Consider the following 14,972-nt stretch of genomic DNA (forward strand, 5'->3'; position numbering starts at 1 on the left):
AGGAACTATTAAACCTATTACTAGGGCTATTGAATTCGCAGACAAATTTCCTAATGAAATTAAAGAAAAAATTTTGTGATTCATTCTTCTTCAGACGCTGCTCGAGCTATGTCGGCGGTGGTTTCTAAAAGATGGGGAGATATGTTGGATGACGACGACTCTTTGGATGAGGATGAATCTCTAAATATTTTCTCATAGTTTGGGTGTTTGTTTTCGTTTACCCGTGGTTTCTCGCGGGTGTTTAAGACTGCTTTTGTTTTGACTCTTGTCTTTCTTTTTTTATTTCTAATAAAATTTCTATTTCAGCAGGATGTCTCAATTATATATCTGATTTCTTTCCCAAATTAAGAATAATCTGCAAACCTTTATTTCAAGGACTTCAAAAAAACCCTCCTCCATGGACTTATATCCATACTGACATTATCAAGAAAATAAAAATACAAGTTAAATCTTTACCCTGTCTAGGCATTCCTAAACCAGATGCTTTCATGATTATAGAAACTGATGCGTCAGACATAGGATATGGGGGATCCTTAAACAAAACATCTCATCTCATGCATCTCATGCATCTACATCCCTTTCAAAGAAAAATGAACAACTTGTTAGATTCCATTCTGGAATTTGGCTTGGACCACAAAAGAATTATTCTACAATCAAAAAGGAAATTATTGCCATTGTTCTTTGTATTTCAAAATTTCAAAGTGACATTTTTAATAAAAAAATTCTTTTAAGAATCGATTGCAAATCTGCTAAAGAAGTTTTACAAAAGGATGTTAAAAATATTGTTTCAAAACAAATCTTTGCCAGATGGCAAGCTATACTTTCAAGTTTTGATTTTGACATAGAATATATCAAAGGAGAAAATAATTCTTTACCTGATTTTCTAACCAGAGAATTTCTTCAAAATTCTACAGAAAAGCATGAGTCGATACAATCCAAATAATCCGAATCAATTCCAAGCCCTTGTTGAATTCCCAGAACTCCCATACTCTCAAATAGTCAAAGTTCCCGCACCTACTACTCCCGTTAAAGCTTCAACTTCAAAGACAACTATTTCAAAATTCAACCCTTCCAATACTTATTTTACCAAACCAAATGCTCAGAATATTACCTTGACAAAATTCACTACAACTCCAGATTTTGCAAAACTCAAAGATATTATTTTAAGGTACTTTCCAAAATGATGCCAATAGTATTCTGACAATACTCAAAAGACTCAAATTTTCTATGAATTCATCCTTGTTGATTCAAATTCTATCGAACTTGTTCATACATATGATCCCAAAAATCCAGAAAGAATTTCATTCTCGAAATGTATCATCAAAAAGATCGTCCGTTCTGATGAATGGACTTTTCCTCATTCTGAAAGAGGATTTTCCAAAAAAAATTCACCAAAAGGATATTCCTATCCAGACTACAAAATGGCGTGGTTCAAAACCTTTTTCCTCAGACCCTTTGATCATTCATGGTTCTTTACTTTCCATTCGAAATTTTCAAAAACTTCATATCCAATCTGGTTTCTTGAATGGTGGATGGATTTCGGTCCATTACCCAATATCCTCCCAGCAGACGTCCATCAAGGATACGATCATTACATTTCAAAAGCCCCAGGTCCTATGTACCTCAAAGATATTCAATTCTATTCGGAATTCAAAGTTCCCTGGATCTTTTGCTGGAGTTATGCTATTGCACAATTCCATCCATAACCATTACCCATGTCAATTATTAGGGAATTCAAAATTAAATGGTGGAAAAACTTCTCCACCAAGCTCTGCAATTTCAATGTTGTCCAGAAGTTTCTCCAGACAGGTGAAAAACCCAAATGGGAGAAAGCAGTTCAAGAAAATATCATTCCAGATCTTCCTTCCAAAGAAAAGAAGAAAGAATCAGTTCCTCTTTCTCAAAAACAAGTCAAGATGTTCCAACTCTTTGAAGAAGATCCCGAGACAGCAAAAGAATATCTACAATTCATCAAGATGAAAAGAGAATCAGAAACAGAAGAAACCACCTCTGAAGGATCTTGTGCAGATTATGGAGGACCATGTGAACAAGATCCCTTTGATTTCTGACTACCTGTTCATCCTATTCATAAAAATAAAAAGAAAAAAAAAGCAAAAGAAAAAGAAAGAAAACAAGAAAAATTCAAAAGAACAAAAAAGAAAAGAAAAAATAAACAAAAGAAAAAAGGAAAAAGAAAAATAAAAAAATTTCAACTAACCTATCTCAATGCAGGAAGTTCAAGACTTTCGGAGCAAAACCATGGGATAATTGACGTTGGCCGACATCTTTTTCCCATCATGAGTCTCACTCAAGACTGTGGCACTCTTTTCAAAAGCAGCAGATGGCAGACAACCTTTGACTCCAATCAAAGACTTTCAAGGCACACGACAACTTTTGACTCCAATCAAAAAACTTTCAAGGCACATAAACACATTTTTCAAAAGCAGATGGTCCACTCAACTATTCAATTAGAGACTTTGAGGTATTTCCAGCCAATCTCCACTCATCAGTCGACAAAGACATCTAAAAGAAATCCTCTATATAACAGGATTGAATTTCATTTCAAGAGGTAGACAAAAATTGACGGAGCAAGTCATTTTCTAAACCTCCAAACCATTCCCTCAGTTTATAAAGCCTACTTTCTTGTATAATTTCTCTTTACGAATTCAAAATTTCTCTATATAGTCCTAGATTTTATTATAGCACTCATTTTCAATTTTTATATTGCACTCAATACCATTATTAATTCCCTGGGTTAGGATTGGTATCAGAGCCATTCCAATATTATCTAGGAAAAGAGTAGGACTTTGCCTAGACTCTGTTTTACTGTTTAAATTTCAAAGCTTTATTTGGTCTATCAATTTAACGGTTTGGTCAGCCTTGTTTCGTTTGGTCAGCCCAAGTGAGGTGGTCCCGATTAGGTGGTCCCTGTTAAAATTGAATCGATCCATTAAAGCCTAAGAAATTTCATCAGTATTAATGGCATCCAGAATAAGAACTCTATTTTCCAAAAATAATAATGCGAATAATTCTGGTATTGTTCAATCCAGTGAAATCAGCATACCAAACAATTATTCAAATTGGACTATTCCTGAACAACCAATAGAATCTATGTATCAAATCGGAACATTTGATTTCAAAACTGCTTTTTCTATTAAAACTCATGAAGAAACTATTTCTCTTCAAGAAGAATTTCAAAGCATGCAACTTCTTTCAAAAGTTTCTATAAGAAAATACATAGAAAAGGGTTATAGGTATATTCATTTCGGGTTAATTCAAGTAGCAGTTAAACCCTTAGTTCATATTGGAGTTGATGCTCCTGTTTATCTTGCCCTTAGAGATAATAGATTAAAGAAGTATAAATCATCTTTATTAGCAATGATTCAAACAAATGTTTGTAATGGTCCTATTTATTTCAACTGTGCTCCCAATTATTCCATAGATCTCACAGATCCTTTAATTCTTGATTCTTTAATTCTTGATATTCACCTTCAAGGAGATGAATTTAAGAATCTTTGTAAAAATTTTGCTGTCATATATCGAGTTTACTTTAGAGTTATGTCATCTCATTTAAATCCAAAATTTAAATTCACTCCAACCTTAAAAGATGAAACTGTCATACTTCAAATTGAAGCTGATAATTCAACATCTTTCGTTCCTAAAAGACTTAAATGGAATGAAATAACTATTCCTAATGAATTCATAATTCAAAATCCTCAAATACCAAGAGGAATTGAAAAACGAGAAGTCTCAGAGATTGAAGAAGATGATGACGGGAGAATTCTTCTAAGATTTAATTCATATAGAGAACAAAGAAAATCCTCAATACGTATTCAAGAAGTCTCATCAAGAAATTCATTTTCTGAAAGTTCTAAATTTAATTATCCTAATATTAAAGTTAATTACAAATCTCCAATCCCTTCGACTAGTTATCAAACTGAAGAAGAAACACATCAAGTAGGATCTCCTACTATTTCTCAAATGGAAGATCAAATCAATATGATTTCTAATATGAATTTCTCTATTAATTTCAATTACCTTGAAAAGGAATTTAATGATCCAGAAGAAATTGAAAGAAAAGAATGGTTTTTAAAACTTGAAAAACCTTGAAGAGATAAACTTCAAATTGAATGGATAAAAGGATTACATAAATTAAAATCTAATATTCCAATTTTAGATTGGTTTCAAGGATACTGTCAGCTTAATGATATTAATAATGTCTACAATCTAGATCAAATAAATGTTCAAACAAACCTTTATAAAAAATGGAAATTAGCTACTGGTTCTATATTAACTTCCATTCATCCTCCTTTACAAAATATCAAAATACAAATTCCTAATGGAGAAATATCTGCTACTCCATTTCGTACTGGAAGAGACGGAGAAGATGGACCAAAAATGAGTGATATTAAAAAACTCCACGAACAAAATAATTATTCAAATCAAATCTTACAAACTATCGCCGAACAAATAGATCATATTTCAACAAAAATTGATTCACAAAAACAAATAAATAATTTTCCACATAATATTTCAAATCCTCATTTTATTCCTAGAAGTCTTCCTGAGAAAATAGAAAACAAACTCAAATTATGTCACAGCCCGCCCTAACTATGGATAGTTAGGCCGAGTGATCCACGACTAGGGATGGGGTTAAAGAAGAAGGGGAAGAAAAGGGGCGTCATTTATAGCCGTAAAACTTACTCATCTTAATAAAACTCGTCATTTTTATTCATTAATACTCAATTGAAAACAGTCTATGAAAGACAGCATAAAACTTAATTAATATCATTAATCAAGTTATACATCGTATGAAACCATTCTCTTAAGACTCAAAGTATGACATAACATACTATAACATCAACAACATCTTGCAGCGGAAAGTAGCTAGACATATGTATGAAGACATATTCTAGACAGGTTAACTATTTATTAACAACCCTGGAGACTCCGCTCATTTCAGCACCATCATCACATCAGCTCAACCTGCACATTTAGAAAACATATGCAGGGCTGAGTACAAAAGCACTCAGTGGGCACGTATGCCTAGGTATAAAAATACATGCTTCAAAACTGTAAATTGTCATGCCATCATAAACAGTACAGCAAGGGAGTTTTTCGCTAAAAAGGCCCAAGCTTACTAAGTTCATTTGTGATTCTTAAAGTTCGTCTGATCAGACTAAGTTCTTTTGTAATCTATCATATCTGAAACTGTGTGCCGGAGAGGTGGCCACCTCTCACGGTCACTTGACCGGCCAACCCGCTAGATGACTCACGGTCACTGGTGTACACTAGCCCTGGCAGGATAGCTATCAACTGCTCAGGACCCGAATTCGATTGCATCATTGGCAAAGCCAAAGCAGATAGATATCATACTAAAATTTAAACATTTTATGGCAAGACAACAGTTGTAATATTTTCCAGTTCAAAGATTTGTAACGAAATAACTTGTTCAAAGGTAGCATTAAACTCGTTTGATAGATATATAAAACTGAAATTAACAGTTAAATCATCTCATGCATTCATTCGTATAAGAGGCCTACGACACGCAGGGGATCTCTATATACGTATAGTAAAAGTAATGCCCACCTCGTTGTGTCTCTGTATCAATGAGTAACGTCACTCTCTCCCTCAAGTCGTTACTTCCCAAAAGGACCTTCATCGTTATGAAGAATTGGTGAGAAGTTATAAAAGAAACCTCGATTAATAATCTAATCTCTTTTATGAAACATTAGTATCTCTAATGTTCATCTCTCTTGATTGTTAATCAATATAACAATTATTATCTCTCGTCATTACTCATTAATTATAACATCCTTATGTTATAATTAGCAGCGCTTCAATTAAAAGAAATATTTAACACATCGAAAAGTCCACTTTCTTAGCAGATCTATTCGCTCTCATCTCGTCTAATTAACCAATTAGAAAGTTAAACTTTCCATTAGGTATGTATTTGAGTCACAGGTCAACAAGAATTGACTATGCTCAAATTCTAATTTCACTAAAAATTTCGACATGACCTATTCATATATAATGTCAGCCACGAGATTTCAACGCGTGAATCTCACTACGTGAACTCGTCTCTCGACTCAAAACTTAACATCTTGACATCTTTTCAACGCAAACCAAACAATTCAAAATCATCAAAACTCTTTATCAGTAAACTATCATTTATACTCGACACCAATTGTTCGAGTGTCAGATACCAACATTTATGTGCGTTAATCATAACTCTCACAACTCACACCATTTAGTCATATCGTATCATCCATCAAAACAAATATAATCAAGTTGTTTTCTAGAAAGTTTTGCTGTTTTTGTGTCATCTTTAAAAATTCATAACAACCAACTCAATCATCATAAACTCTCATACCAATTGATCTCAAAAACTCCATGAAGTGTAGTTCACTCTAAAAATGGTAGTTAACCAAAAAGGTTAAAGGTTTTTGGAGATAATGCTCTTTTAGTGCAGGCTGTCAAAGATTGACAGTTTCTGCCAATTTTGTTTAGGCCATTAGAAACCAAGGCAAACCTTAATAAAATTCAATCAAATTTAATCAGCCAAAACTAAAGGTATCCTTGAAGATTTGGTTAAAAGTTCACAAGAGAAAACGTTCATATGATCTGCCAAATAAACAATGAAACTCATACACTTTTACTGTTGGAAAAATATGACAGCAGAACAGGGCATTTTTGAAATAATAAACTGCTCTGTTTCAGAGGTCATAAAAATCGAAATCTTATGTTTTTAGAAAAGTATTGAAGTCTAGTTTCGTTTAAAAAAAACGGTGATGCAAAATCCTTCATGGATTAATAGATATAAACGTTTGTGTGAAGTCTACCAACAGTTGACAGATTCTGTCAAGGATTTTTTTCAAAATATCTTTAAAATACCAAACATCATCCAAAAGACATGAAATTTTGCAGCGACGAAATACACATATCATAGATAAACATACTAAAATTTCAGAGCCATCAAGCAATGAAAACTCATCGAAACATAAGCTTGAAACTGCTGTAAAATTTTGACAGAATTCCAGTTTTAATTTCGTTCAACAATTATCATCCATAAATTGTAAATCAATTAGCATGCTCATGTGATATCGTAGAACACATATACGCAATAATATTCATTATGCAACGTCCCAAACTTCACGAATTTAAATAATCATACTCTAAAAACTTATACAATTTTCGTGCTTGGAAAAATATGAATTTAATATATATCGATTCTAGCATACCCTTAAGCACAAATATCAAGTCAAAACGATCAAACAAAAATCGAAAGACAAGCTAATATGTGAAAAACGGGGCTGCCCTCATGGGTTTCATAGCTACGGTTCGTTCCGTTCTTACTCCCTTCATTAAACATGCTCAACATCTACCCAAGAACAACATACTAAAATTTCACGACGATCCGACGTCGTTTCAAAATAAAGTCGAGAATCGACGTTTTTCGACGTCGACGAAAATCGAAAAGAAAACCATCAAAACGTAGGTAGAGATCTTACCTACTTAGATACGTGATCGAAAAGATGATCGGCGCTCGTCTCGGTGCTCAAATCGGAGGTCAAAAGCTTAAATGGTATTAACGTTGAATATAGTGTGTGTTTTGGGTGTTGTGTGTGTGAGTTTGTGTGTTGTGCGTGAGTTTAGAGTGTTTGGTTGTAGCAGCCAACACTTTAATAGGGAAAGGGGCTTTGGGAGGTTTGGGGGTGGTTAGGGGTAGGGTAGGTTAGATATTTAAGATATTAACCCGTTAGTCGTTAAATATCTCGTCTCGTCTCATTTTAACAACTAACAACCCATACTCTTTGTTACTCGCCCTCTCAACCTCTACTCACTTTCATTGCACTCGTAATTCTATATAAATATAGAAAACACAAGCTCGTTCTCGAAATTCTGATAAACGAGCTCATTTCGTTTATCGAGAAATCCTGATTTACTATTCACTCGTCGTCCAAAAATAAAAACTTTCATTATTGGACTCGTATCGAAAAACTAAGAATATTTCTCGACGACGTGCACGTAAGATTTTGAAAGTCGACAAAAAGACGAAATAGCAGTATTTTACTATTCATCGTCAAAAAGTCAAAATTTTGAAAAACGTCTTAACGGACTCAGATCTCACTTCCGAGTTCATCGTTCTCATTCAAATAATTATCTCGAATTATTCAAATACTCAAACTCAAATACGGATATAAAATCCCACATCATTCTCACATCATCGAAAGAACATCTCAACATCTTAAAAAAAATAACAAGAAAACTTCATATAACTCCTCATCTCTTTACAAAGTAAATCAAACAAGGGATCTAAACCCTAATTACTCAAACTCAAGCAATTAACACGTCATCAAAGGCCCGGGTATTACAAATTATCTACTACTCATAATCTTATTGATAGAATTTCTAAAAAGTTAGAAAGCCCCTCTGGTTCTGGAACAAAAAATATTAACTGTTTAGAAAACCAAGAAAATAATTCTGATGATAATAAAATCAATAGAATACATTTTAAATCTGGAACAAAAAACTATTATAATAATAGATATACTCCTCCAGATATTCAATTCGAGGAAAGACCTCAATTCAAAAATAATTCCAAATATGATGGTCACTCTATTCACGAATGGAATATTGATGGTAGATCAGAATATGAAATTCTTAATATACTTCAAGAAATGGGCATGGCCAGAATTGCTTATAAAGTTCAAAATTTAACTGAAGAAAATGCTGCTGCACCAATAGTCACAGGATTTACCGGACAACTTAAAAACTGGTGGGATAATTCATTAGACATAAATGATAAGCAACAAATACTTCAACACGTAACCACATTTGAAGATGAAGACGGTACCTTTGTTGATAAAAATGATGCCTGTGATTTCTTAATAATTACCATAGGTATGTATTTCATAGGAAATCCAAAAGAAGAATTAGATTCTACTCAAATAGTTCTATCTAATTTAAGATGTCCTACCCTATCTGATTATAGATGGTATAAAGATGTCTTCTTAACTCATATCCTTAAAAGAAGTGATTGTAATGCTTCATTCTGGAAAGAAAGATTCATAGCAGGACTCCCCAAACTATTTGGGGAAAGAATACATCAAAAACTCAAAGAAGCCACTGGATCAAATGAAATAAATTTCACAACAATCACTTATGGTCAACTCTTTGCTTTTATTAAAAAAGAAGGCCTTTTACTTTGCACAGAACTTAAAATACAATCCAAATACGGTTCTGAAAAGAATAGATTCAAAAAAGAAATAGGAACCTTTTGTGAGTCATTTGGTCTACAAAAGATTCAAGCTCCATCCTCAAAACTTAAACAAAAAGAGAAAAGATTTTCAAAGACCACTGAATATAAACCCCATAAAAGAAAATATTTCAGAAAACCTTTCAATCAATCTAGAAATTTTTCTAAACAAAAACCTTTTAAAAAATTTGAAAAATCAAAAATTACTTGTTGGAAATGTCATAAACAGGGACATAAAGCAGATGTCTGTCCTCTCAAAGGAAAAATTGATGAAATATTTTTCGACAATGAAGATCTTAAGAATAAAATCTCATCTCTATTAATTTCAGAAAAAATATCTTCTGATGAAGAACAAGAATATTCAGATGAAAATTCCTCAACAGATCCTGAAAATAATTTCATAAATCAAATATTTGATAGTGATGAATCTGAAGAAGATGAAGATCCTTGTAATGGATTTTGTCCTCTTAATATTAATGTCATTACAAAAAATAAAAATGAAAAAGAATTACTTTTTGACCTTATAGAAAAGGTCCCTGATCAAGAAGATAAACAAAAATATTTAATTAGACTCAGAGAAATAATTTTGAAAGAACTAGGCTTTATAAACTGAGGGAATGGTTTAGAGGTTTTGGAAAATGACTTGCTCCGTCAATTTTCGTCTGAATGTTGAAATGAATGAGAGTCTTCTTATATAGAGAATTCTTTGGGACATCAGTATCAATGAAAACGAAAGTGGATCATCAGTCTTCATCTGCTTTTGAAAATTTGGTACGTTTGTCGGCCATTTTATGTAATCGTGCTATGAAAGTCTTCATTTGCTTTTGAAAATTTGGTACTCTGTCGGCCATTTCACCTTTTGAAAATTTGATACGTCTGTCGGCCACTTCACCTGCTACCAACAGTGATTGAGCACTTTACCTGCTACCAACAGTGATTGAGCTTTTGGAATTATGCCAGCTTTGAATTTCCTGCATTGAGAAAGGTTAATTGAAATTTTTTTGTTTTTCTTTCTTTTTTCTTTTGCTTCTTTTTTCTTTTTCTTTTTTCTTTTGCTTCTTTTTTCCTTCTCTTTTTTGTTGTTTTGAATTCTTTCTTTTTTCTTTTTCTTTTCTTTTTTATGAGTAGATAGTCAGAAATCGAAAGGATCTTGTTCGCATGGTCCTCCATAGTCTGCACATGATCCTTCAGATGTGGTATCTTCGGTTTCTGATTCTCTCTTCATCTTGATGAATTGAAGATATTCTTTTGCTGTTTCAGGATCTTCTTCAAAGAGCTGAAACATTTTGACCTGCTTTTGAGAAAGAGAGATTGCTTCTTTTTCTTGCTTCTTTTCTTTTAGAGGAATATCTGGAATGATTCTTTCTTGGACTGGTAGGAGCTACAGTTCAATGAATATTGAAATTGACATATACACCCCTAAACGTACTTTTTACTGATTTTTTAGCTTATTCAGAAAAAATTAAAAAAAACTAATAATTAATTAGATGTAATCCTGGCCATTAATCTGTTCAGATTGTACGATTAAGATTAATTATTTAATCTTTAGACTAAGGGGATTATTTGTAGATCTCCACCCTATATATATATGTGTGTGTGTGTGTGTGTGTGTGTACGTTTTAAAAGGTATTGGTAAATCTCACGTTCTCTGTCACGACCGGCCTTAACTAAGGATAGCTAATCCGGGAAATCGTGACTAGGGAAGGGATTTAAGAAGCGGGGTTAGAGAGGGCACATTTGACTCATTTACAACTCGATTATAGACATTTATATCTAGCATTAATTCTTGAAATAAAATTTAAGACATTGAAAGATTGACGCATATAGTTAAAAAGGATACTCGATGAACCCGAGTAAGCGTTAAATATTTCTTGAAGAGTAATTGACATAATTATAGACTTGACTAAAACATAATCAGTGTTTGCAGCGGAAGGCAAGACTGAGATACATGTATGCAGACACATATCCTTTCTGAGCCTATTCTAAGTTCGACAAAAGCTCCACTCAGCAACACTTCATCGTTCATCACAGCTCAACCTGCACATTCATAAACATATGCAGGGCTAAGTACAAAAGTACTTAGTGGGCAGTTGCCAAAAACTAAATTATAAGCTTAACATTTTATCATCAAACCACATCATCATATAAGCGACATGAATCTTCTTTCCAGTTCTTTGCATACTATCATTTTCAAATTCATAAATAGCGTAAGTGCATTCCTCATCATCAAAAGTCCTATTAAGAAGCATCGTGTCGTGAGGAAGGCCTTCCTCAACGAGCACAGTGTAACAACCCGCTCTTTTATATTTATTTAAGTCCAATATTGCGTGTTTATTAATTTTTTTTAGTAAATGAAACGCTTTATGAATTCCAACTATGATTCTGAATTACGTAATTTGGAAACAGATTCGCTACACTAGCAGTATGCATTTATTTATCTTCGCGTGTTTAAAATCGCGACGTTAATCTTTGAACCGATGAATTTTTATTATTCGAAGTTATAACCAACTTAGCGAAGTTGTATTATTTATTAGTCAAGATGGAGTTTATTTTATATTGTTACTTAAGTCGTGAATTATTTCAGACTTTGAAGCCAATTAAATCTACGGATTTAATTTAGGTATTAGAATGACGAACGAATTAAATCTATGGATTTAATTTAGCAATCTCGATAATAATACAAATTAGATTTTTAGAGCAGCCAATTTTCGACTACGGATTATCGATTTTTAGCAAGACACGAAACCAATATTTCAAATACAGAGCAACAACACTGAAGGATTATATTTAGATCACATCATACTTTACAACCATACACACCTATGCTTATCTACCATCTGCACTCCCTACGGTTTACACTCTACCACTTTCCTACTCCACCACCTGCCACCCCCCCCCCCCCTAAGTTCAAGAAAATGTGAATAACAATAAGGTATGGAGACATGTGCTGCACACTCCCCTATCCCCTCTTGAGCTTGCTGCACCTTTTTTTTTCCCACGCCTATGCAGCAGGCTGCCATGCCCAAGTACACCTAAATATGTCAATCAGCCACCCTAGAATGTACCTCCTCCCATGTATACAAGCTCCCAGCCAAACCACCTCGTCATTCAAAACAGCCAACATTGTTGCATTCTCTTCATTCTTCATTTGAGGACTGCACAAGGAGAAGTGAGCCTTTAATTCATCCTACCAAGTATTCTCAAGGTAAGCTTGTCTTCAATGCTCCACCTTCTTCCCTTATTCCACCTGCATTAATGCAAGAACAACTTTATTATTTCAGTTCGATCTGCTGCTTCATTTAATCCAACCACAACAGCCAACAAACACCAAAGCAAGCATCATTCAAGGTATTTATACTACCTCAGTTATCCAATCGAGTTCGCATTCGTACCAACGAGCATAATCATGTTTTACCACTACATCAAACAGTCCATGTTATGTATAGCAATAGAAAGACTTGTGTGTATACTGCCACTGCACTCTAGAACAACGAATCATGAGAACCCCACGCGTAACAACTAGAAACTGAAGTAGAAGAAAAATGAAAGTAGATAACTTAGCTTTAGGAAGAAGGGACGCGGCCTGTTCAGGCTGATCGAGAGACGACGAGCAGCAGCGACTCGGTGCTTGGCGGTGGGTTCAGGCGAGAAGCTCGCCTTGTTGCTCCACGACCTGTTCAGTTGGGCCGAGAGACGAACGAGACGACGCGATGATGGAGCTCTCACCGGCTTCGGAACTCGGAGAAGAACTGGAAACGGCGAACACCCGACTGTTCGCCGGCCTCCCTACAGCAGCGGCGTTCGGTGCTTGGTAGCAGAAGTCGGCCTTGGGCGAGGCAGCGGCAGCCGACGACGGTGGTGGCTGTCGGAGCTCTGCAACAGCAGCCCGCGATACCAGAGCAGCAGCAGTCGGCGGCCAACTTCAGAACAGCAGCAGTCGGCGGCGGACTCCACGAACAGCAGCAGTCGGCGGCGCTTCCACAAACAGCAGCAATCGGCGGTGGCCTCGTCGTGAGTCGCCGGAGCAGCAGGAACAACGGCGCTGTAGTGAAACGTTGAGGGAGGTGACTGACCGACGGTTCTTCGCCGGAGGAGATTCGAGAGAGATTGAGAGGTGAGTGTTTGGGTGGTTACCGATGTATGCGAGGGAGAGAGAGATGGATTTCCGGCGATGACTCGCCGGGAAGAAGGACCCCGGATGATGGCTGGATCGATCGAACGAGAGAGAGAGAAGAGTGAGCAAAATTTTGCTTCAATTAAGAGAGAGAGAGAGTTTCCTTTCTTTAATAAATTTGAGGGAGCCGAGTGCTTATTAAAAAAAAAAAAAGAGAATGAATGTTTGCCTTTAATAAAGATAAAAGAGAGTATGATTATCAATTACAAAAAGAGTCTGATTTAGGAACGTTGATTTAGCCCACATAGTGCTCCAGCTTGTTATGTTGCTAATGAGATAAAAAGAGGAAAGAGACGTATGGTTATCAATTACAAAAATGAATGAAGCTACTATAGGTGATAGTTACAAGTTACCTAGAAAAGACTTTATTCTAGAATAGATTAATAATCCGACCTCATAAGACGAGCTTTAATTCCTTAAATAGGATTAGCATCTCATAATTTAATTAAAGGGATATGAGTCATGCATAATCATTTCATGCATCCTCATTTATTGAGATTTTTCGAGAATTAAGAATCTTATTTTATTTTCTCGGATTAAAGGTCAAGCACCAGAGTTAGAGCTAAACCGTGAGTCTGCTATTCAGGTGGGCTTTCTTACGTATAAACTAAAACCATATAGTAGAATTGTTAAAACTTTATGCTTATGAATTTTGAATAATATTGTCAATGCCTAAATGCTTTATGTTTTGTTATTAATTGCCTATCTGATGTTAATCGAATTCGGATTCTGGATGGGACCGCAAATCCCTTCGGAATTAGTGTACACCTTGTGATCGTGAGTCATCTAGCGGGTTGGCCGATCATAGTGTCCGTAGAGGGAGGCCTCCCTCTCGGCACGAGTTACTGATATGGTGATTAATAATATTAAAATGCCTGCGCGGGTTATTGATGGAAGAAATGATATTATGTTTGGTAAATACGAGTCTTTAAAGGAAAACCCTCGTATCTTACTACTGTTAAAAGGCTTGACAATAAAATATTATGCATGTATGTAAGTTTCGGCAAGTGTCCACTAAGTACTTTCGTACTTAGCCCTGTATGTATTTATAAATGTGCAGGTTGAGCTGTGATCGAGGATGTAGTGTGCAAGCGGAGCTTTTGTCGATCTAGGATGATTACCTCAGAGTAGAGTATATGTCTTCATACATATACTCAAAATGTTATTCCGCTGCGAACACTGATTTCGTTATGATATTATGTCGTTTGTCAAACAATATGTATTATTTAATAATGTACTCAAACTCATTGAGCACACATTTCTGGATATTATTATGTACGGTCCCCTTGTGGCCTTCTTGATATCTAGATATTTCGATTGATTTCCTTATACAAGTCGAGTCATCAAGAGACCGAATATACCCCTTTCTAAATCCCGCTCCTAAATTCCCTCCCTTAGTCGCGGTTTCCCCGAATTTGCTATCCTTAGCAAGAGCGGTCGTGACAGAATGGTATCAAAGCGTTTCTTTTGCTCTGAGTACTAATCATTCCTTCTAAGTTGAGTCTAGATTAAGTAAGTCAATATACTTTTAAACTAGTT

The 14,972-nt window shown here is 34.9% G+C and overlaps 1 long non-coding RNA gene across 1 annotated transcript; it reads right to left on the reverse strand.

Annotated features, from left to right (window-relative positions):
* Positions 1 to 4,760: 4,760 nt before the first annotated feature.
* On the reverse strand, positions 4,761 to 7,640 carry LOC131004610 (uncharacterized). Its single transcript, XR_009095078.1, has 3 exons — positions 7,512 to 7,640; positions 5,590 to 5,656; positions 4,761 to 4,986 (listed from the first exon to the last, which is right to left on the reverse strand). It is a non-coding gene; the product is annotated as an uncharacterized LOC131004610 (long non-coding RNA).
* Between the last annotated feature and the right edge of the window lie 7,332 nt (positions 7,641 to 14,972).

The sequence above is a fragment of the Salvia miltiorrhiza genome, unplaced genomic scaffold, assembly GCF_028751815.1.
Source record: "Salvia miltiorrhiza cultivar Shanhuang (shh) unplaced genomic scaffold, IMPLAD_Smil_shh original_scaffold_441:::fragment_1, whole genome shotgun sequence".
NCBI lineage: Eukaryota > Viridiplantae > Streptophyta > Magnoliopsida > Lamiales > Lamiaceae > Salvia > Salvia miltiorrhiza.